The 25,161-nt window shown below is 43.4% G+C and overlaps 1 protein-coding gene across 5 annotated transcripts in view; it reads left to right on the top strand.

Annotated features, from left to right (window-relative positions):
* LOC145349065 (spermatogenesis-associated protein 13-like) overlaps nucleotides 1-25,161 on the top strand; it is a 288,754-nt gene that overhangs the window by 65,761 nt on the left and 197,832 nt on the right. The window contains exon 1 of one of the 5 annotated variants that reach the window (XM_080197351.1): nucleotides 18,283-18,352. The exons of the other annotated variants lie outside the window; for them this stretch is intronic. The gene's annotated coding sequence lies outside the window, so the exon portion shown is untranslated. Of the gene's footprint in view, nucleotides 1-18,282; nucleotides 18,353-25,161 lie in introns of those variants that run through there. 5 annotated transcript variants of the gene reach the window in all.

Raw genomic sequence — 25,161 nt, 5'->3', positions numbered from 1 at the left:
CAGTTTGTAATCTTACAGTCATAGCTAGGGTACAGAGAAAGATCAACTTAATGTAAGATAAGTCCATTCAAAAATCTGACAGCAACAGCGAAGAAGCTGTTGAATCGGTTGGTACGTGACCTCAGACTTTTGTATCTTTTTCCTGAAGGAAGAAGGTGGAAGAGAGAATGTGTGGGGTTCTTAATTATGTTGGCTGCTTCGCCGAGGCAGTGGGAAGTGTAGATAGAGTCAATGGATGGGAGGCTGGTTTGCGTGATGGATTTGGCTACATTCACGACCTTTTGTAGTTCCTTGCGGTCTTAGGCAGAACAGGAGCTATACCAAGCTGTGATACAACCCGAGCGAATGCTTACTATGGTGCATCTGGAAAGATTGTTGAGATGTGTAGGTGACGTGCCAAATTTCCTTAGTGTTCTGAGAAAGTAGAGAATTGTTGTGTATTGTTATAACACTAAAGTGCAATGATATTCACATTTTCTCCAGAAATCAAGATGGACTCAGGAATTTCAATTCAGTAATGAGAACATTTCATGCATTTCAATATTTTCATTACAGAGAGTACAAACTACATAAATCAGTCATGTTGGACTCTGTAGTGCTTCATTACAGTTTCATATGGTTAGAATTAAGCACAAGCAGAGTCCAAGGTGCTTTGTACGTTGCTAGCTCCTGAATGAACTTTGGTTGAAAGGCTTTGCACAGTGCTATCTGTTGTCTTCAGGTCATACAATCTGGCATAAAAGAATTTACTGATCCTCAGAATGTCAGACTGCAGTGACTTTACTGAGCCATCTTCTTAGAGGCTGCTGATCACCTGAGGTCCCACTGTGCACATTTTAGAAGAAGATATGCAGCATGTTTCATCTTCCTCCAAGGAGTGGACTCTGGACTAGATGCTGACCTTGGAGACCTCCAAGGCAAAACAGTGAGGTTTTCTTAGAAATCTTTCTTGACAGCAACCCCCATCAACTGCAGCCAGGCGAGATTATGCATGGTTTTTCCTGCAGTTGGGATCTTTCTCTCTCGCGCTCTCTCTCTCTCTCTGTCTTCCTCCCCCTCTGTCTTCCTCCCCCTCTGTCTGTCTGTCTCTCTCTCTCTCTCTCTCTCACTCTCTCTCTCTCCCTCTCCCTCTCCCTCTCCCTCTCCCTCTCCCTCTCCCTCTCCCTCTCCCTCTCCCTCTCCCTCTCCCTCTCCCTCTCCCTCTCCCTCCAAAGATGTGCAGGGTTAGGTTGATTGGCCATGCTAAGTAATTGCCCCTTAGTGCCCAGGGATTTATAGGTTAGAGGGATTAGTGGGTACAATATGTAGGGATATGGAGATGGGGCCTGGGTGGGATTGTGTTCAATGCTGACTCGATGGGCCGAAGGGCCTCTTTCTGCACTGTAGGGTTCTATGATTCTCTCTCTCTCTCTCTCTCTCTCTCTCTCTCTCTCTCTCTCGATATCTTTCTCCTTCCATCTTTTAAGGATGAAAAACCTCTTGATTTTTCCTTTAATTGCTTCTCACCAAAGTGATGGAGACTCAAAGAGGGGTTTCATAGTTCTTGAACCTTCGTAATCCTCTTTGAGCTGCTCCAGTTTCTCTGGGGTAAACATTCAGTATCCATGTCCCCCTACCCATCCTCTGATTTCCTTGTAGGTTCCAATTGATCAGTAGGAGAGGGGACAGTGGTCAGAGAAGAACATCAACTTGACATTGGCAGACCTGATTGTGAATGCATCAGGAACCAAACGAGAGGCCTGTCCTGGAGTGGATGGGCCCATCTAACAGTGACTATGTGTCTTTACTGCACTCCATCTGAAGAGTTGCTGAAGATGTTGTGCAGCTTGACCTCTTTTACCATTTCTACTGGGAGTCTGGATGTGGCATCCAGTTTGTCGTTGGATCATTCAGCCACATTGATGGTGCAGTTGAAGTCACCATCCAGAATCACTGGCCTAGAAGTTCATGGTATGACTTGCCTTTTCTGGGCATGACAATGTTTTGAAGAATTATAGGATGAATTCACCTGGTTTTGTCAGAAATATGAATAAGTTTTTTTTTCTGATACATTTGAATGGTGATCATGTTGATGCTTATTTCTCCAAGTTGTTTCAGAATTTTTTGTAAACGTTATAACACACTGACTCAATTCTTAGGAATGCAGATGGTTTATTTAGTATAATAACTAAAATACACCACCCACACTTTAATTAGCTTTGTACGAATCTTGAGTTCACAACAAGGTCTGGTTTTCATGACAGCTCAGCAAATTTATCTAGTAAATAGCTGAAGCATGCAGAACACAATGGTCCCAAGTTAGCTGATCTTTGAGCTGATAACGATTTTACAATTGACCTTAGTGCCCCTGGATAAAAAGTGAGAAAATCAGCTGTGTTCCCGCTTCACAACACACTCCAGGATTTTCTGGATATCAGATTAGTGCAACAGCCTGTGGTGTCTTATTTTATTCTCCCTTCCCCTCCTTGTCTACAGGCAACTATTTACTTGCAGAGTTTATGATACCGAAGAGTACTTATTGCTTGTGAAGCTATTCCCAGCAAGAAACTGGTGCTTTTTGTGAAAGAAGAAAATAAAATTTGCGTAATGATTCATACAGATATCATGTTTGTTCAAAAAGTGCAGATTTTAATTGTTTTGGTAAAAATGTAAGTACATAAAAACAAATTGAGGAACAAAAAGGCTCAAGAAACTATTTGTTGACCATGAATAATCTGCTTTGACTCACCACAGTTGCACAAACATACAACAAAATGATCAGCCAGTGCATCTTATTCATCCTGTTGAAACCCCTAGTTTTCCATCACCCAGCTGCTTCATAATCTCCTGAGACAGTAGTTCTTCCAAATTTGTGCAAGTACATTAAGTAGGAAGAAAGTTCAATGAAAAGATTATGAAGTTAGCAAAGAGGCTAAAAACATAGTTAAGAAATTATTAATCAAATAATTGAAAGTATTTTATAGGGACATAATTAATAAAAGCACAATTTAAAATATGGATAAGGCCAAAAATGATGTGCACAATAAATTCACAAGGAAAAATGGTTTATTATCACAAGTAGTCTTACATTAACACTGTAATGAAGTTACTGTGAAAATCCCCTGGTTGCCACACTCTGGCGCCTGTTCGGGTATATTGAGGCAGAATTTAGCATGGCCAATGCACCTAACCAGCACATTTTTCAGACTGTGGAAGGAAACCGAAACACCCAGAGGAAACCCGCACAGATATGGGGAGAACATGCAGACTTCACACAGACAGTGACCCAAGTCAGAAATTGAACTCGGTGCCTGGCACTGTGAAGTAGCAGTGCTAACTAACCATTGTGCCACTGTGCTGCCCTGAGATGATACTGAAGTGGTATGGATCCTGAATAGATACATTGCTGCAGTTTTCATGGTGGAGGTTAACAAAGAGAAATGACAACAGTAGAATTCAAGAGGAATATTGTAACAGTTGTGAGAAGTAGTGTAATTTTTAAGGCTGCAAGAGCTAACAGTACAATCAGCAGTGATGGACGAGTTCAGCAGCATACAGAAAGGGGGAGGCACATGACAGACAGTTAACTAGGTTACACGAAACAGATAACCGCAGTGATGAGATTAAGCGCAAAATGGGAGTTGAGAGAGTGTTAATTGAAGGAATGACACAATACAAGCCATTTACAGTGTTTAAAGTTAACAAGGTTAACAGCCAAATAAGGGGGAATAACACAATACAAGCCATCACAATGTTTGAAAAACAGTATAAAATGTGCTGCAAATCTATGTAAGGTGTGCCTATTTTGACTAGACACCCGGTCTTGCAAGAACGACAAATAAAATCTTGCTCCTTCAGAACTTGACTTGACTAAATTGTTTAACTGTGAGCTGTGTTTCTCACAATTGGGGGCTCGTCCGGGATCCTAACATCCCTGGTAGGGAGGTTGCCGGTGACAACTGGGAAGACGCGTCCCGTTCCAAATTGAATGGTCCCAGGTGTTCATCGGTGGACTTCTCTGCCACTGACTGTTGAGAATCCTAGGAAAGTTGTTCTGAACGAGTAAGTGGGAAACGATAGGCACCGTCGTGTGGTCGGGCAACGCTGCGGACCAAGGTAAGAAAAGTGACTTTTAAGTATTGCCTTGGCGACCGGGTCGTGGTAGGTAAACCATGGGAAGTGGGGGTAGTAGGACAAAGTCCCCCGGGAAAGGTGCTGGGAATCCGCGGAGAAAGGGTGGGGCCCCAGGGAACATCCCTCCAGAAAGTCCTTTGGGACGGATGTTGGAAGAAGGGTGGGGCCCCAGGGAACATCCCTCCAGAAAGTCCGTTGGGAAGGATGTTGGAAGGTTTGGGCACTAGTACTTGTACTAGGGATAAAAACAAGACGACAATGATGAAATATTGTGTTTTGTTTGGTTCCTTCACCCAATCAGGAGTCCGTCTGTCTTCTGGCCAAAGTACGGTTCGGTTGAGGATTGGGTTTGTCAGATTCTTAATAAATATGTGAGACAGAAGCAGCCGGCGTCCCAGGAAGGAATTGATCATGCAAGTTGCTGGATAATGTTAATTTAGGGGCTGCGGGGGAGGTTATGTGATGAGGGAGCAGAGGAAAGTCGAATAAGGGAGGTGCCCCTAGAGGCACTGGAGTTTGTGGATGGGTCACGAAGTATATAGATGGATCAGCATGAATGGGATGGACCTACAATTGGTCTGAGCAGAAAGAGGTAGAGAGAAGTATGTCAGTGGAACTGGGAACCCTGACATGGGCTTTTACTGAGGTGCGGGGAGAACGCTAATAGTGGTTATGTATTTGGAATTGTGCATGACTATATGACTGTTTGAGAGAGAAAGGGATTTGTCACGACATGAGGCACCCGAATCAAACATGGTCAAATTTATTAGAGGCCAGTGAGCTCCCATCAGTAAAGGGTTAAAAAGAGACAAGCAGGCTGACTCTGTATGGTACAGAGAGAGAGAGAGAGAGGGTGTAACTGTGTAATTGAGACCCTCATGTGATGTAATAGATATAGCCAATCAAAGTGAATTGCTTTAAGTTTTTAAGTTTACTAAATTATGTAGGGATCGGACAGAGATTTGAATTCTGCCAAGTGGGAAAGGTGGCATTATATTGCATCTTAAAGTTGTGAGGAGAGATAACCATTTAGGCACATAGTAGATTTGATTTTGTACTTGCCTGTGTTGGTTACAAAGGCAGAGCTGTAGAAATAATTAAACATGTAGATTGCACATTAGAATGCTTTCAGTATTTCTTCGTGCATCTGTGCTCCAAGTGATGTTTTGTTTTATTGTACCAGAATTGTAAGAAGGTGCAAGGGTCTTGATTTAGTGAGGATATTTAATGGTGATAAAAATAAATCTTATTTTGGATTTTCTGAATCAGGCTTTAGTTAATTAAACTGCTGTACTTTTGACTCACAATTAGTCTCAGAGGTATCTTTACCTACAAGGATTGGTGCTGAAACCTGGGATCTGTTTATGGGTCCGGTTGAATGGCCACAACTGGAGCTCCGGAACAGATTACCAAATTTAAGGGAGTGAATCAAAGTACAGTAGGTGCTCATCTGTGATGAAAAAGTGTGAGTGTGTGTGAGAGGTCTGAGCTGAGCACGTACAGACAAGGAGGCATCTGTCTTTACACCTAGCCCTAGACCAGTTGTTAAGAGGGGTAGCCCCCTACGCAAAGCTCAGGAGTTTGAAGTGGGTGTAAAGGCTAGAGAAGGATGCCTGGGATGTGATGTTCAGACGTGAGTAAGAAAGAAAGCCGGCTTAATAGTGTGAGCTTAAAGGTGTAAGCTCACGAGTGTAAGCGGTGGTACGGAGGGGACTGATCACCCCTGATAGGTATCACCGGACTGTGATAAGAGCGACCTAGGGGTGGGATCCATTTCACCCACTAGATCAACAATGGAAATGATTGGGAAAAAAAAAGGACAGAACTAAGAAAATTGGAATTCTCTTAGTTTGAATTAATTGAACAGGTTTAAACCAGATTAATTGAACACATCTCAGTCTTGGGTAAAAAAATATTGGGCTGACGACAAGGAGAAAATTAAAACGTCAGAATCACAGATTAGAGAGTTAGAAAAGAGAAACCAAACAAAGAAAATAGCAGTATTGTTAATACATCAGTTAGCTGGACTAATTGAACAAGTAGTCACTTCCACTAAGAAGTGGAGTGGGGATAAAAAAGATTAAGGAATTAGAATTCAGAGTAAGGGAACTGGAGAAACAAAACCAAGTGTTAGAAGACTACTGCAGAGGGACATCACCTCCCTACCCCGGCAGTATGACCATGAAACTCACAGCGCCTGGGGGTGACTTTAATACTGAGGAGAAGGTCTTTAACCTTGCTCCGGTAACGAGGAGAGGAACAGTGAATAATCCATTGACCAATTTAAATACTTCACACCAGGGAAAGACATCAGATCCTAGTGTCACTGGGAAAACTCCAGCCCTGGAGTTCAAAGGCCAAATTTTGGTATTATCATTGTCCCAGGAAGTATTTATAGTATTAGATATAGCTTTGAACTGGAACTCACAGGATAAGTTTTTCTTTATAGTAGACGATAAGCACAGGTGTTATATTTGGGACATTTAATATTCCAAAGGATCAAGGAGATGCCTGTGGACAGGCTAGCCAATGAAATAGCAAAAGAAGCAACCCTAAACCCACAACCAATTAGGATGCAGGCCCTTATTTCCCTAATGCCCCGTGGATTGAATCCAATCTTTATAGAAAAGGAAAAAAAAGAGGAGCTGACTGAGATGAGACAGAGAAACAGAAGGCAAAGATAATGGTAGCGGCCGTAGATGAGATTGTGAGGAAGAGGGTGGAACCAATAACTGAGGGAAAGACACGAGGGTATCAGTATGTTGAAAGGAAGGAACGAGGAAGTAGAAAAGGTGGGGCACTAAAAGGTGGGGTAACATAAAGAACCCAACAAAAGGGGTGTTATCACTGTGGAATGGTTGGACATTTTAGAAGACAGTGCCCTGAATTACAAAAAGAGAGGGTAGTCCCTCTCATGAGTATGGATGAAGACTAGGGAGGTCAGGGGTTCCTACCCCCAGGGATCCACCGGGAATCCTTGATAAATCTGCAGGTGGGTCCCCAACAAGAAGATGCGGTGTTTCTGGTGGATACGGGGGCCACTAGATCCTCTCTGAATTTTATACCGAGAGGAATAAAGTTAATCGATAAGAAATTAATGGTATCGGGGTAAAAGGGGAAGGTTTTACAGTCCCCATGTTTGAACCGATTATGCTTAAATACCAGACTGAGCGGATAGAGGGTCAACTCTTATACATACCAGAAGTTGGCAGTAATTTATTAGGCAGAGACTTAATAATTAAATTGGGTTTGGCAATTGGAGTAGAAAAGAACCAATTAACAGTAACCATGGCAGTATTAACAGACGGACAGGAACAGCAAATAGACCCGATAGTCTGGGCAGGGGAAGGAAACCGAGGGGGATTAGACGCTCCTCCTCTGCAAATAAATTTAAAAAAAGGAGAGACGGTGTGTGTTAAGCAATACCCTATACCTTTGCAAGGAAAAAAAGGATTACAGCCAGTAATTGAAGGATTGGTTAGAGATGGACTGTTAGAACCCTGCATGTCCCCTTATAATACCCCTATATTGCCTGTAAAGAAGTCTGAGGGAACGTACCGCCTGGTACAGGACCTAAGGGCCCTGAACCAGATAGTGACGATGCGACACCCCATTGTCCCTAATCCTTATATTTTATTAAGCAAGATTCCTCCTGATCACGGATGGTTCAGTGTAGTGGACCTAAAAGATGCATTTTGGACATGCCCACTGGTGGAAGAAAGTCGAGACTTATTTGCTTTTGAGTGGGAAAATCCTATCACAGGACGGAAACAGCAGTTCAGGTGGACAGTGCTCCCACAGGGGTTCACAGAGTCCCCAAATCTTTTCGGTCAAGTCTTAGAGCAGGTGTTAGAAAGATTTAAAAAGCCTGATGAAATCACATTACTACAATATGTAGATGACCTACTAGTAACAGGAGGAGGAAAGGAAAAGGTAATAGAAGCCACAAATAGCTTATTGAATTATCTGGGACAACAGAGATTCAGGGTGTCAAAGAAAAAGCTGCAGTACGTAGAGAAGGAAGTTAAATACCTTGGACACCTAATCAGTGAGGGAAGGAGAAGAATAGATCCAGAAAGAATACAAGGAATCCTAGATCTAAATATACTATGGACTAAAAAGGAACTTAGGAGGTTCTTGGGATTAGTAGGATACTGTAGATTGTGGATCAAAGGGTACGCACAGAAAACTAAACAACTATATTTGAAACTGTTAGAAGAAGAACCTAGACGCAACACGGTTTCATTAAAGGGAAGTCGTGTCTGACAAATTTACTGGAGTTCTATGAGGATGTGTCTAGGGCAGTGGATAGAGGAGAGCCGGTGGATGTGGTCTTTCTGGATTTTCAGAAGGCGTTTGACAAGGTACCTCACAAGAGGTTATTGCAGAAGGTCAGGGGACATGGAGTTGGGGGTAGGGTGTTAGCGTGGATAGAGGATTGGTTGTCAAATAGGAGGCAGAGAGTGGGGGTCAATGGGTGCTATTCGGATTGGCGGTTGGTGACTAGTGGGGTGCCCCAGGGGTCGGTGCTGGGGCCTCAGCTATTTACCATTTATATAGATGATCTGGAGGAGGGAACCGAGTGCAGGGTGTCGAAATTTGCTGATGACACCAAGATTGGGGGAAAGGCAAATTGTGCGGAGGGTGTGGAGAGTCTGCAGAAGGATCTAGATAGGCTGGGCGAATGGGCCAGGAAATGGCAAATGGAATTTAATGTTGGCAAGTGTGAGGTGGTCCACTTTGGTAGGAAGAATGGTAGGAAGGACTATTACTTACGTGGCGAAAAACTGCAGCAGGCGACGGTGCAGAGGGACCTCGGGGTCCTTGTGCATGAGTCGCAAAAACCCAGCTTGCAGGTGCAGCAGGTGGTCAGGAAGGCGAATGGGATGCTGGCCTTCATAGCGAGGGGGATTGAATATAAAAGTAGGGAGGTCTTGCTGCAGCTGTATAGGGCATTGGTGAGGCCGCAGCTGGAGTAGTGTGTGCAGTTTTGGGCGCCGCACCTGCGCAAGGATATTTTGGCCTTGGAGGGAGTGCAGAGGAGGTTTACTAGGCTGATACCGGAGTTGAGGGGATTGAGCTATGAGGAGAGGCTGAATAAACTAGGCTTGTACTCGTTAGAGTTTAGAAGAATGAGGGGAGATCTCATTGAGACGTATAAGATGATGAATGGGATGGATAGGATAGAGGTGGAGAGACTCTTCCCGCTTAAAAAAGACAGTAGGACTAGGGGGCACAGCCTCAAGATAAAGGGGAGGCGGTTTAGAACGGAGTTGAGGAGGAACTTCTTCACTCAAAGGGTGGTGAATCTCTGGAATTCTCTGCCCGTTGAAGTGGTGGAGGCTGCCTTGCTAAATATTTTTAAGAAGCGGGTTGATGGGTTCTTGATAAGAGAGGGGATTAAGGGTTATGGGGAGAGGGCGGGAAAGTGGAACTGAGCCACAACAGATCAGCCATGATCTTATTGAATGGCGGGGCAGGCTCGAAGGGCTAGATGGCCTACTCCTGCTCCTATTTCTTATGTTCTTAATGTTTTAAAGTGGACAGAGGATCTAAGCTGATAATAGAAACGAAACTCCCTTGGACTAAGTGCTTACCAAAAGCACTTTTGCGTATTTGTACAGCTCCTCGAAAGGATTTGGGTTTATCCCCCTATGAAATGCTATTTGGACTACCTTATATGGGGGCAGTCGGGGAGTTACCGGTTCCTGAAATGAATGATCAATTTGTAAAGAAATATATACTGGGCCTGTCCTCCTCGATATCTTCCCTTAGGAAACAAGGATTATTGTCGCAGACTCCAGCCCTCGACTTCACGGTACATACAATTCAACCAGGAGATTGGGTCCTGGTAAAGTCATGGAAAGAAACTAAGCTGCAACCGGAATGGGAGGAACCATATCAAGCACTCCTAACAACTGAGACAGTAATCAGGACTGCTGAAAAGGGGTGGACACATCATACTATAATCAAGGGACTGGTAAAACCTCCAGATAATTCCAACACGTGGATGGTCAAACTGACTGAAGAACCTTTGAAGCTGAAATTTAAAAGACTCTAAATAATCAATTTTTAGTTGCGGCGTGAGCGCGGGAAAGGAACTGTTTTGAATTACGTTCTCTCCTAAAAGGTAACGAGAAAGGGATAGAATGGAAGGGGTAACCTGGATAATGCTTTCCTTCCTCTTGTCCAAGAGAGTACTTACAAGTATGGGATATAATTCAGATAAGTTAGAAGAGGACAAGGGAAACACTATGAGCTCAGTTACGGTTCTGGATCTCACTACAACACAGGTAGTAGAGACAGACCTGTGTTCTTTGGTAATATGTGGGGATCTGGTGAGCCAGCAAAAATATTCGGTAGAATCCTTACAATTTTATGCCGACGGAAAGTATCCTTGGGGTAAACTCCCTTCCATAATATCCCTTCATCAGAAACATATGCAGCCAAGATCAGAATGCCTAGATAAGGAATACAATCTTATAGGGACCAAATGGACTGAAAAAAAAAATAAGCGGTCCAGTCTTAGATCCTAAGAACCTCTCCTGGTACTCCATAGCTGGTGGGCCCTTCTTTACAGGTAACTGGACCAGGGACCAACAATTGCACCAGGCAGTATTTGGAATTAGGGTAAAGGAGGGAGGAAAAGATAGCAAATTGAAATGTTGTTTCCGAATCTATGTAGATAAAAATTTGAAAACACCTGACTAGAATGATAAGGTTCCCCAAAACGACCCAAGGGCAGTAAGAGTGGTCGAAGTAAACAACCTAAAACAAATCCTTGAAATAGAGACTGGGTATGAGGAGACTAATGCCTGGGTAGAATGGGTCAAATACACTGTAAAAAGCTTAAATAAAAGCAATTGCTATGCCTGTGCGTCTGGGAAGCCAGTGGCCCAAATAGTACCCTTCCCTCTGGGATGGAAACGCGACAGAAGAGGTATGGAGTGCATGTTAGCCCTGTATCAAGAAAAGGAAGCATGGGGCAACCCGAACTGCACATCCCTATCCCTGATGTTCCCTCCTGTGGAAGCAAAGAACTTAAAAACTCCCCCTCAGTTTCTCACTGCCGTTGTGAATCACACTTCATGTGTGAACCGACAAAGGGCAGAGTTAACTCATAATATGGGGGAGTTAGAATCATGCTCAGAGGTCAGGAGCATTACAGAGAACGGAATGGGAGGGAACTATTCATCATTGAAAATCCCCAGAGCAGATATATGGTGGTATTGTGGAGGAAGGGTACTGAGGCCAACTCTACCCCCTCAGTGGAAAGGTACATGTGCAATTGTCCAATTGGCTATACCATTTACCCTGGCATTTGAAAAATCAAAAGGATCAGGCAAAACAAGAGATCAGTGATAGGAATTTCTTTTGATGAAAAGATATATCTAGATCCCATAGGAGTGCCTCGGGGAGTTCCAGATGAATTTAAAGCTCGAAATCAGATTACAGCTGGGTTTGAATCCTTGTTTTGGTGGGTAACAATAAATAAGAACGTAGATTGGATAAATTATATAAGATTGGGACGAGCAAGTGAATAGTATGTTAGCCAAACTGGAACAACCTACACGCGCATATCTGGACTAAACCTGGAAAAAGGGATGCTAGTGAAAAATTACAGACAGCAAAAAGAAAAGGGGGGATTGTGAGAAGTAGTGTAATTTTTAAGGCTGCAAGAGCTAACAGTACAATCAGCAGTGATGGACGAGTTCAGCAGCATACAGAAAGGGGGAGGCACATGACAGACAGTTAACTAGGTTACACGAAACAGATAACCGCAGTGATGAGATTAAGCGCAAAATGGGAGTTGAGAGAGTGTTAATTGAAGGAATGACACAATACAAGCCATTTACAGTGTTTAAAGTTAACAAGGTTAACAGCCAAATAAGGGGGAATAACACAATACAAGCCATCACAATGTTTGAAAAACAGTATAAAATGTGCTGCAAATCTATGTAAGGTGTGCCTATTTTGACTAGACACCCGGTCTTGCAAGAACGACAAATAAAATCTTGCTCCTTCAGAACTTGACTTGACTAAATTGTTTAACTGTGAGCTGTGTTTCTCACACAGTTGAGGTGGGAGATGAATGTGCCAAAACGGTGGAGGATGATACTGGCGATCCAGATGGATTGCATCTGTCAACATTAAATGAAACCAGGGAGATGATTATAGATGCATTACGCACACATTCAATAGGAAAAGAATTAGTGCCAGAGAAAGAAAACAGAACTATTCCTGGGAACTATAAACCAGTTAGCTGAACATCAGTAAAGTCAAAGCTACTGGAACTTTTGCTAAAAGATAAAGCAAAAATTTATCTTTCAGTCACGTAAATGTCTGAAAGGTGCACAATTCATGGTTGGTGTTCACTCTCTACAAGTGTATCATATGTTTATCAAAGTTAAATTTTTGACCCAATTCATTCCTCTTATTTAGACACAAATTTAATTTTTTCTCCAAAGGTTCTAATACTAACAATTTTTACTTGTATATTATTCATGAAGAAAAATATCCCATGATACTTTGCTGAAGTGCTATTAAACAAAATTTGAGACTGACCAATGTAAGGAAGCATTAATGTCTAACTTGGTCAGAGACACACCTTTAAGGAGGAAAGAGAAGTAGCGAAACAGGACTTTAAAGAGATATTTCCAGAGATTAGGAACTAGGCAGCTGCAGGCATGGCTGCCAGTTGTGGATCGATGAAAACTGGGGATGGGCAAGAGGCCAGACTTCCAGTAAACCTGGTGATTAGAAGTTTAAAGGATTGGAACAAGTTAAAGATGAGGTGAGAATTTTAAAAGTAAAGTGGTGGTGCTGGATTGGGAGCCGTTCTAAGTCAGTGGGCATAGTTGGGGATGGTGAATGAAATGTAATGCAGGTAATGATATAGACGATAGGGTTTTAGATGGCCAAGTTTACAGAATATGGGAGACTGGTCAGCAGTACATTGGAATATTCAAACTGCAGGTAACAAAGGCATGGATGAAGGTTGCTGAGGAAATGTGTTGTTATGGAGATGGAAGAAGGTGGTCACAATGAGGAAAGGAGTAAGGGGCAGACGCTTAGATCATATTCAAATAGAATGCCAAGAACTGCTTCAGACTTGTGCACTATTTATATTTTTCTGCTCAATTGGTACTAATCTTTTGTGCTATCTGTAAATATGCAGGTAGCATCTTCAACCCCATCATGCAGATCATTGAATGTATGTCTTGAGCAGTAGTGTCAAATGTCGATTCATACAAGACCTCACTGTTCCATGCCAATCAGATACTGGTGGGGGGGGAGTGGAGCGATTCTCCCAAAAGTGCTGAACTGGTGGGAAAACTGTTCTAAATCATGACTGTTTGTTTTCTCAGTTCAGCTTCATACTCAAATCTCCCCATTCTGTGCACTGCAGAGGTCCCAGTTGTGAATCTCATTAAAAAACCCAGAGGGGCAAGACATATTCTAGAACTCTGCGCATGCGCAGTGGTGCTAATCTACCAGCATCCCTGTTTGCTGGCCAGCTTGGGGCCCTCGCAGTGCTGCCCCTCTAGGCCCCCCTGCCCCCATGAAAATTCCCAGGCCAGCCCTAACCCTGCCCACCCTGATCGCTGGCTTCCCTCCAGCCCAGACTGATCACCATGCAGAGTGGCAGTGGGACAACCACCCCCCCCCCCCCCCCCCCCCACCCCCACCGCTTTGCCTTAGGCCTTGGCTGTCCCTGATACTTGGTGGGCAGTGCCAAGATGTCCCTGGGCATGAGCATTTTGCCCTGTGGGCAGTGCTGGGGACACAGGCTGGCACTGCCAGGTGCCCATGCCCAGGGGGCACCACACCCCACCGCCTGATCCCCGGGGGACCCCAATTGCACCACCCCCCCACCCCCCCTTCATTTCGATGGGGTCTCCCGCTAGTTCCCTGAACGTGGGGAGCTACTCCAAACCCTGCCAGAATGAGTACTCCTGGTGTGGTGGGAGATTAAGAACATAAGAAATAGGAGCAGGAGTAGGCCATCTAGCCCTTCGAGCCTGCCCCGCCATTCAATAAGATCATGGCTGACCTGTTGTGGCTCAGTTCCACTTTCCCGCCCTCTCCCCATAACCCTTAATCCCCTCTCTTATCAAGAACCCATCAACCCGCTTCTTAAAAATATTTAGCGAGGCAGCCTCCACCACTTCAACGGGCAGAGAATTCCAGAGATTCACCACCCTTTGAGTGAAGAAGTTCCTCCTCAACTCCGTTCTAAACCGCCTCCCCTTTATCTTGAGGCTGTGCCCCCTAGTCCTACTGTCTTTTTTGAGCGGGAAGAGTCTCTCCACCTCTATCCTATCCATCCCATTCATCATCTTATACGTCTCAATGAGATCTCCCCTCATTCTTCTAAACTCTAACGAGTACAAGCCTAGTTTATTCAGCCTCTCCTCATAGCTCAATCCCCTCAACTCCGGTATCAGCCTAGTAAACCTCCTCTGCACTCCCTCCAGGGCCAAAATATCCTTGCGCAGGTGCGGCGCCCAAAACTGCACACAGTACTCCAGCTGCGGCCTCACCAATGCCCTATACAGCTGCAGCAAGACCTCCCTACTTTTATATTCAATCCCCCTCGCGATGAAGGCCAGCATCCCATTCGCCTTCCTGACCACCTGCAAGCTGGGTTTTTGCGTCTCATGCACAAGGACCCCGAGGTCCCTCTGCACCGTCGCCTGCTGCAGTTTTTCGCCACGTAAGTAATAGTCCTTCCTACCATTCTTCCTACCAAAGTGGACCACCTCACACTTGCCAACATTAAATTCCATTTGCCATTTCCTGGCCCATTCGCCCAGCCTATCTAGATCCTTCTGCAGACTCTCCACACCCTCCGCACAATTTGCCTTTCCCCCAATCTTGGTGTCATCAGCAAATTTCGACACCCTGCACTCGGTTCCCTCCTCCAGATCATCTATATAAATGGTAAATAGCTGAGGCCCCAGCACCGACCCCTGGGGCACCCCACTAGTCACCAACCGCCAATCCGAATAGCACCCATTGACCCCCACTCTCTGCCTCCTATTTGACAACCAATCCTCTATCCACGCTAACACCCTACCCCCAACTCCATGTCCCCTGACCTTCTGCAATAACCTCTTGTGAGGTACCTTGTCAAACGCCTTCTGAAAATCCAGAAAGACCACATCCACCGGCTCTCCTCTATCCACTGCCCTAGACACATCCTCATAGAACTCCAGTAAATTTGTCAGACACGACTTCCCTTTAATGAAACCGTGTTGCGTCCGCCCTATCAAGCAATTCCCTTCAAGATGCCTCGCAATTTCCTCCTTAATGACGGATTCTAACATTTTACCTACCACAGACGTTAAACTAACCGGCCTATAATTCCCCGCCTTTTGCCTGGCACCCTTCTTAAACAACGGCGTAACATTAGCCGTTTTCCAATCTTCCGGCACTTCCCCGGAATCCAGCGACGTCTGGAAAATAACCACCAAGGCATCCACTATCACCTCCGCCATTTCTTTCAGAACCCTCGGATGCATTCCATCCGGTCCTGGGGACTTGTCCACAATCAGCCCCTCCAGTCTGTCGAGCACCACCTCTCTAGTAACAGTAATGTCATTAAGACCCTCCATTCCTACCACCTTTCCATCGCTAACACCCGGCAAATTATTCACGTCCTCCTCCGTGAAGACCGAAACAAAAAAGTTATTCAAGACCTTAGCCATATCCCCATCCCCTACCACTAGCTCCCCTTTCTCATCCTCTAAAGGACCAACGTTCACCCTAGCCAGCCTCTTCCTTTTTATATATTTATAAAAACTCTTGCTATCCTTTTTTATATTAAGTGCTAGCCCAGCCTCATAGCTTCTCCTACCCTTCTTTATCAACTTCTTTGTCAATCTTTGTTGACATTTAAACCTTTCCCAATCCTCTTCTCGCCCACTACTCTTAGCTACTCTAAATTCCTCCGCTTTTAATTTAACACTTTCCTTCACCTCCTTCGTTATCCACGGCTTATTACCTCTCTTCCTACTGTCCTTTTTAACCATCGGAATAAATTTCTGCTGAGCACCAAGAAAGATCTCCTTAAAGATCCTCCACTGCTCCTCAGCAGACTTACCTTCCAACGCACTCCCCCAGTCCACATTTGCCAATTCTTCTCTCATCCTACCATACTCCCCTCTATTCAAACAAAGGACGCGTGTCCGGGAACCCACTTTCTCCTCCTCCATCTGCACCAGAAACTCCACCATACAATGATCACTCTCTCCAAGAGGATCCTTCACCGCAAGGTCCCTAATTCTACCCGCCTCATTACATAGCACCAGATCCAAGATAGCTCGCTCCCTCGTCGGCTCCAACACACACTGTTCAAGGAAATTATCCCGGCAGCATTCCAAGAACTCCTCCTCGAGCCCACCTCGTCCAACATGGGTCGACCAATCAATATGCAGATTGAAATCTCCCATAACTACTGCCGTCCCATTCCTGCACGCCGCACTTATTTGCGTGTTAACAGCCCGCCCCACCTCCAGATCATTATTCGGGGGCCTATAGACGACACCCACCAGCGTCTTCCTCCCTTTGCTGTTCCTAATCTCCACCCACAACGATTCCACGTTCTGCTCTTTGGCTCCGATATCATCCCTTGCTACCACCTTGATACTATCCTTAATCAGCAGAGCTACGCCACCCCCTCTTTCCTCCTGCCTATCCTTCCTAAACACTTGATAGCCCTGTACATTCATCTCCCAGTCCCTGTCACCTTGCAGCCACGTCTCTGTAATGGCCACCAGATCGTATCCATTTGTGTCGATCTGCGCCACCAGCTCATCCACTTTATTCCGAATGCTTCGTGCATTCAGATAAAGCGCTTTCATCCCAGCCTTCACCTGGACCCTATTTGCCGTAACGCCACCAATTGGGACATCCTCGGCCTCTTCCCTTACCTGTACCCTATCCTTAACTTTAGACCTCGTAGCGTCACCTACCCTCGCACCCTCCTCCCCCCTAATTAGTTTAAAGCCCTGTCTACAGTCCTCTTTACTCGATTCGCCAACACTCTGGTCCCAGCACGATTCAGACCAACCCCATCCCGCCCGAACAAGTCCCACCTACCCCAATACTGGTGCCAATGCCCCATAAATTCGAACCCATTCCTCCCACACCAATCCCTGAGCCACCCATTCACTTCCTTTATCCTGTCAATCCTACGCCCGTCTGCACTCAGTTCAGGCAGTAGCCCAGAGACGACCACCTTGTCTGTTCTACTTTTTAATTCCATTCCCAGCTTCTCATACTCCCTCCCCAGATCCTCAGTCCGCACTTTGCCTACGTCGCCGGCACCCACATGTACTACAACGACCGGGTTCTCACCCTCCCACTCCAGGTTCCTCTGCAGCCCAGCTGCGACATCCTGTACCCGAGCACCAGGCAGACAACACACCCTTCTGTGCACTTTGTCATTGTGACAAAGGACAGTGTCAATACTCTTCACCCCACTATCTCCAATCACTACTACGTTCCTTTTTCAATTGGGACCAGCATGTTCCTGGTAATGAAATGCTAAACATATTTAAACTACATTTAAAAAAAAATTCAAATGACTTGTCTGTCTTCCTGCCGGTTTCCAGCATGGTCTGGACTCCGACTGTTCTCTGGCTCTGGGAGATGCATATGCATTCTTGGCGCATGTGCAAATTCTGGAAAAAGGCGCATATCTACCAGCCCGACATGTCAGAAAAGTTGCGGGTCGCGATGGGAGAATCACCCCCATGGTTTCAGAAGCACTGGAACAAGATACTCTGTGGAAAACTTGAACGCCCTTGTTGTTACTTGGCCTTTAACCATTAACCAACTCTTTAAATATTTTCTCCTTTGAGAAAATAATTATTAATGAGAATGTCTTGGAGGTATATTTCATGCAGGAACTACAAGTACTCAAGAGGCAAATCCATTTATTATTTACCAGAAAAGACATTCTTGCTACTTTTATCACTAACTTCAACAACATTAGACAGGCATGTCACCGCTTACAGGTGTGAATTGTCCTTGCTAGGCTGGTCTTTTCTCTGATGATTGTCAATTATTGACAGAATTGTGAGTATTTTGTTCTGTGAACTTGTGCTTGTAATGAAACGGGTTGAGACCACTAAGTTCATTTCATAGGATCCCTTCCAGCCGCTTTGAATTGAGCTCAGAAGTGAGGTTACAACTTGGTTCAGGTGCCACTGTCACTGTACCATTTTAAAAAGTAAGTCTTGCAAGAATTCTTTTTCTAACTTAAAATTGTAAAATCCCTAAAATTCCCATTAAAATGCTTTTTTATCAAGAACATCATTTTATTTACATTTAAGGTCTAATCACATTTGCTTAGATGATTTATTGATGTTGATGATATGAAGGGACTAGAGCAGTGGTTCCCAAACTTTTTTATTTATGCAGTTTCCTAGATCATCTTCAAAAGGACCAGAACGTATGCAAATCGTTTTAAACATTTGTTTTGCAAAACCTTTGGCTAATAGGAGTTAAACTTGTATATTAATAGTTATTTCAAAACCCAGTTATTCCTCACATATTTGTGAGTGATGCACACTCACAAATATGTTGCTCTCATCACAGCATATGTACCTGTCGTAGTGGAAATGTGGTAGTTAGCTAATGAGGAGGCTGCTGTTGTTTAACAGACTCCAAACACTGGATGCCGGGTTCCAGGAATGACAGTCTCAATTGGCGATCTGGTCCAATGTTAAATTTATCCCAATATTTGGTCTTCAATGAAACAAGCCCTGAAAATCCAGTTTTGCAAAGCTAGGTTGTAGGAAAGGGCGTCTCAAACTTTATTGTCTTGTCAGACAGATTTGGGGATTCCAAAGAAACTTGAAGCCAATAATTAAATCAGATATTTCTGAGAAAAATCCAGCTATAAAGCATTATGACTGGACAGTTCCACAACACTGTCTGTCTTCCTCTCTTGAGGTCAGGCCTGCTAGGAAGTCATCATCAAGACTTGCAAAGGGATTTCATATCTAGTTGAACTTTGTTTGCAACAGGGAAGATCATGTAACTGTGTTTTCAAACTTTGCAGCTGCTCTGATGTCATGTTTCAACTGTTTGGAAGCTGTGGCCACGATTCTCCCAAAAATCAAAGTGTCGAATTTGTGGGAAAACTGATGTATATCATGCTGGCTTTTTCAGTGTGACTTCAGATAAGAATCTTCCATACTCTGTGTAGTGCCGAGGTCACAATTGGGAATATCATTGAAAGCTTGGGGAGCAAGGCTATTCACGCCTGAGGTTGACAGTCCTGGGCCTCTGCGCATGTGCAGTGGCCCCGCACTGTCAGCCTGCAGTTTGCTGGCCAGCCTGGGGCCCCCTCAGTGCTGGCCCCCTGTGCATTCGCAGGCTGAAAGTGAGAAGCTAGTCTGAACCCTGCTGGAGTGAAATACTCCTGACGGTGGTGGGAGATGCTAGTGGACCCAGACAATTCAATACTGTGCCGACTAATCAGATTTAAATTACAATAAAAGTAGATCTAAGTCAGTTACGTGTTGTTCCCACCAGTTTCAAGTATGGCTCAGATGGTGCCGGACATCCGACCTGGAAGATGAGCGCGTGATGGGAATGTCTGTGTGAATCCCATGTATCAGCGGACATGTGATTTCCTCTGGCCTGCCGCACTGAAATATTAGCATGGCGGAATGGGAGAATTGCCCCTTGTCTTTCTGCTGTGGTTAAAAAAACTTGACAGATTCGTAAATAGGTCATAAAGGCCCACATCTCTCTTCTAATTTGTAGCACATGGAGAAACTGTCACTGATTCTGCAATAAAATCACTGCTTAAGTAAGGTTATCTGTGGATTGGGAATTGCTGTTTAACTGCCTGGGTTTGACAATTTTGCACAGATTGATGCTGAACTCTGTTGTGTCCTTTCATCACCATTTACAAACTTGAAACAATGACGTCTCAGTTGACTCAATTCAGTTTCTGTTGGAAGTGGAATTTGTTGACCAAAGCTTTTGGGAACTGTGGCTCCTTGTGGTTAGTTTCAGCTCATTCTCGTTTGACCTTTCAAACAGATTTTTCCAATTAGTTTGTGTTGCTAAGAAATCGAGCAAAGGGTCCACGTTGAGTGGTTCGTCATGAGCTTCATTTATGCATTTATTTGAGATGACTTCCTTCAGCTGAAATTTGGAGAATAATCTGTCATTTAACCCAACATTTCTGTTCTCCTTGGAGATCTCCCTTCCTGTAGGCACTGCATGTCCATATACAATCTCCACATTTTGATCAGATGAATGATCAACAGTGTCTGAGGAAGTTGAGCTGCGTTGACAACCTGCATATGTTCATTGGAGATGTTTACCTGCTCATTGGAGGTAATAGTTAGGAAATCTGTCTGCCTATGGAGTTTGGGTGGCCACTGATTTATCTTCAATCATGCTCATTTCTTTACTATCAAGAGAGCTTAGTCACTCTTGCATCAATCATGCAACTGTATTGCCAATTTCAGGCACAGTTTCTTTCGATCAGTCAAATTTTTCTTGTAATTACATCCTCTGCGATGTGCAAGATCCCACTGGTTCCCAACACAAATCACATAACTGGTTATCTGGCACTGCAGTGAAGTTCTGCTTTTTCCATCCATTTATCATTCACCCCTTTTGAATCACATGACCCAATTGCCATTTGCTTGTGACCCTTAAACACTGAGAGGCGGCCAGCTTAGTGCTGCAACCAGAGGAAACACTTCCATATGTGGGAATACGGGAGCAGGGCTTTGTAACTCGTCCTGCAGAACCATGTGAGGCGTATGGATAATAAATGCCATGAGATTTGGGCATGATGGCACTGTAACACTTGTCAAGGCCAAGCTTATTCTGGTATCTTTCATAATATTTGTTGTATGTCTGTTCTGAATTTTTTCAGCAGCATCTTCTGAGACGCTCTTAGAGCACCAAGTAAGCTGAATACTTTTGCAACTTCTTTTTCACTTTGTGTAACTTTGTCTTTTAAAGACGTTTGTACAAGGCACATAATTGTATTTATTTTCCCCCATGGATCACCTGCAGTACCCTTGCAGACCACCTATAGCCTGCAGATCACAGCTTGGGAACCAGTGGACTAGAATAATAGCTTTCAGAGTTGTTAGCACAAGGTTCCCCTGACATTTCAGTAATGTGTTAATTTGCCGCCTTACACTGAAATTGCATTCCTAATATTTTCTCTGTTCATGCATTGAGTGTTGTCTCCTCTTAGTGACTTCGACCTACAACTGAACTTGCTTTTCTCTGTCTTTCCTACCTCTGTGTCTTGATCTGTATATAAATTATTTTCCGACACTAAAGACCACACCATGATATCACACTCATAATTTAAAGGATAAAAAATTAAACCAGGTGTGCTGACTTTATTAACTTATTGAATTTGTGACAAGTTCCTGTTGAAAAATGTTCTTCATTTGGGTCCTTAGCTTCTATAATCTACTCCAATATCACGTCAGAAGCCTTGGTCACAGATGAAGCTGTTTTACATAATCACTCCTCTCCTCCTGTCTCTGAGGAAAGAAAAAGACATCTTTACTTTGTCAAACGCCCTTTCAACCTGGTACTGTACCTTGCTGGTTATGTTAATGATCAAAAGACATGAGTTCAAATTCTGTCATTGAATTTCTAATCCCCAATTACAATGAAGTAAATAAAAATACTGACAATTGAGGCAACAGGTTTGTTGTAAAAACCTATCTGATTCCCTAATACTTTTTGGGAAGGAAATTTAATTGTCCTCCGCTAGTGTGGTCTATATGTCATTCTATAACCACAACACTGTGGTTGATTTAACTGCTATTTGAAATGGCTTAGCAAGCCACTCAGTTTTATTCAATAAGTTAGTTCACCACCACTTTCAACAGCAGTGATGGCCAATAAATGCTGGCGTTCTCAGAGCCACCCACATCCCATGAATGAATAAAATCAATTATCCACTACTGACTCTGAACCCATTATTCCCAGGCCAAAAAGCTACTGCTGTAGTCTTAAGTCTGAGCTGTTAATTTGAGAACACGGATGCAACCAAAAGCAATCCAATTCAATCTAAATCCCAGCTCCTGATATTCCATCCAAAAATAACATGTTAAAGAGAGACCTTCACAGATTTCTTTGTAATCAGGATTTATGTCTTTTTTGTTTCTGACATTGTCTAACCCTTCCAGTTCTCGATCTAAGGCTTCCAGCTTCTCATTGCTGCAGTTTCCAATTTCCTTCTCTCCTAAGCTTGTTTGTTCCATGCAGCTATCACCTATTTTCTCCAGTAACTGTCAATACTTCCTGTTTAAACTTTTACCTTTTATCTTTCAGCTGTATCAGCTGTAACTCAGTCATTCTCTACAAGTTGTATTCAAGTTCCACTCCTGGATTGAACACCAAAAATCTAGACTCCTGCTCCGGTGTGGTATTGAAGAGGTGCAGCACTGTTGAAAGTACTGTCTTTCAGATGTGACATTAAACTAAGCTCTTGACAGTTTCCTCAGATGGATATCAGAGATTCCATTGCTCTATTTTGAAGAAGATTAAGAGTTAGCTCCAGTGTTTATCCCTCAGCAATCAACATCACAATAACAGACCAGTTATTATCATGTTGTTTGTGGGAAGTTAGCTGTTGGTGTTTTCTGTATTACAACATTGGATGTTCTTGGTGTTCTGCTTGTGCCTAGCCTGATGCAATAGCCTCCTGTACAAGTATGGTCAGCCCTGGTGTAGTCCAGAGGTCCATCTTTGCTGCACCTCTGTTCCTTTTTTTTGTGTATACCACCGCTGTGATATCATTTCCAAGACTGTGGGTTAGCTTCTGCCTGAATGGGAATGATATTTCTCCTTCCACTATTGAATTCAAAGCTTCCATTGTTCCCTAACTACCTGGCTGACATTAAGTCCTGCATGAATCAGAATTTACCCCACGTTTAATTTATTGTCACAATTACAGCACTACTTGTCTTATTTCTTAATTGCTGCTAGTGAAACCTCCACATCATACTTTTACAATCTCAGTACTTTGCTACTTATTCAGAGATTCATGGTTTGTGCCGCTTTCTGCACATTCCTCCTGTCCTTAAATTTGAGGCATTGAAAACAGACAACAGTGTAGATTAGTAAGCACTGTATTTGCATGAAAAGAATTTGGTATATGAGCAATGAAGTTTTGAATGAGGGAGGAAAATGGGAGGTCACCCAGGAGAGCATTGAATGAGTTGATTCTAGGCGTAACAATTGGATAGCTCTTGAATGAGTTGAAATTTGTGGCATTTTGAATGATAACTCAAATAACACAGAGCATTTTTGACTCCACGTCATACAGCACAGCAGGAGAGTGGGCGGGTAAATGGAGCTGAGTCCACGAAAAGATCAGCCATGATCTTACTGAATGATGAAGCAGGCTTGATGGGCCAGAAGGGCTACTCCTGCTCCGAGTTCTTATGTTTAGATTATTCTTTGCCTCTGTTTCTTTGTATCAACTACCTAGGTTTGTAACCAAGGGACACAGACTTATCTACAATTAGAAATAGAATAAATAAGGAGAAACTGTTAAAAGCTTTCATGTCTTGGCAATAATAGGCCCAGCATCCCTTCATGTATTGCTTTGCTAATTTTAATGTATCAATTCTCTTCTACTCATTCTCCCTAAGGCCAACGTCCTCCCAAAATTTTGGTTCCCTGAACTGGGCTTAATATTCCAACTGGCGCCTACTAGTATTTCAAATCTTTAGCGTAGCTTTTTTGCTTTTGTGATGAAAGCACCACTTTATAAAGCTAAGGATCCCTTTATATAAAGACAATTTTAATGTAACCCCAGACATTACTGTCAGAACTATTAGTGGCCAAACACTAAAATTTTAAATAACACTCTTCTGTTTAGTGGGGGTGCTAAGCCACTTAAAAGACAAAAGAATGTCTTACAAGTGTGTTAAATGGTATTGCCAACAGTAAATACTTGGCAGATGTGCCTTGAGCAATTCAGCGATTAAAGCACTTGGTGGACTTGTTTTGATTATTGGTAAGATTTCTTTTGATAGTCTGATATATTTCTTTAAAGGCTATGCTGCAAAATTGGCCATGAATGATTTTTAGCTACCAATAGCTTATAGAATCATTAATCCATAAAATTAGTCAGGAAAGCAATTCTGTCTATTGGCTTCACTGTAGTGGGAACTGTTTTACATTAATCTTTCAGGGTTAATGTTGACTGTGACTTTGACTGTGGTTCTCTTTTTACATAAACCTTTAATATGTTCCATGCGGTATTGGAAGGAACCCATCATTAGATAGAAATGTGGTATGTGAAGTAGTACAGATCTTCAGTGTTTACAATGTAACACAATGAAATGTTGTCGAATCAATCTTTGGGTGGAGAAGGAAAGAGTACTGCATGCATGTGGTTAAATGGCACATGGAGAGCCTTGTTTTGTGAGCAACCTTTACCCAAACTGTTCTAAAAGTGCAGCTTTGTTTTAGATTTTAATAATCAGAAGCCCTGAAGAGTTACAAGTCACGAGGCAATGATTATTAATGGTAATTAATCACAAGCATTTTTTTTTCTCTCTAATTCCCACCTCCTCCTGTTTTGGTATTATGGTATCATTAAGCTTTGCCTTCCAACTCACGCAAAGAGTCATTCTTCATTTGTGAATTTAAAAACAGTAGCCATGAATTTGATGGTAGTGCGACCTGTGTGTTGAGATTAGCAGACATGAGCGTTTGTCAACAGCAGAGCTGTTTCATGCCTGCAAGAAATGCCTTTGACTTGTGACTCTCCAGCTCATAATTGTTAAGTTAGTGATTCTCCTGTTCCCACGTTCTGACTCTGGTATTTGAGAGGAAGAGGAAATACTAGATAATTTACTCCAGAGTACCATCACACATCTGAGATGCAGGAATTGGAGTGTGTGGCTCAGTTAGCTGAGTAAGGGCAATGTGGGAAAGGTAGAAAAGGAGCAGATACTGCTCCTGTCTAACAGCCGTAAAGTATCTGCGAGGATAAGGAAAAAAGACGAGCCACAATGTTGAGTA

Source organism: Carcharhinus amblyrhynchos, chromosome 10 (assembly GCF_965287045.1).
Source record: "Carcharhinus amblyrhynchos chromosome 10, sCarAmb.v2.hapA, whole genome shotgun sequence".
NCBI lineage: Eukaryota > Metazoa > Chordata > Chondrichthyes > Carcharhiniformes > Carcharhinidae > Carcharhinus > Carcharhinus amblyrhynchos.
Note: the sequence above shows the minus strand (reverse complement) of the source record. Positions and strands in the feature narration are given on the sequence as shown.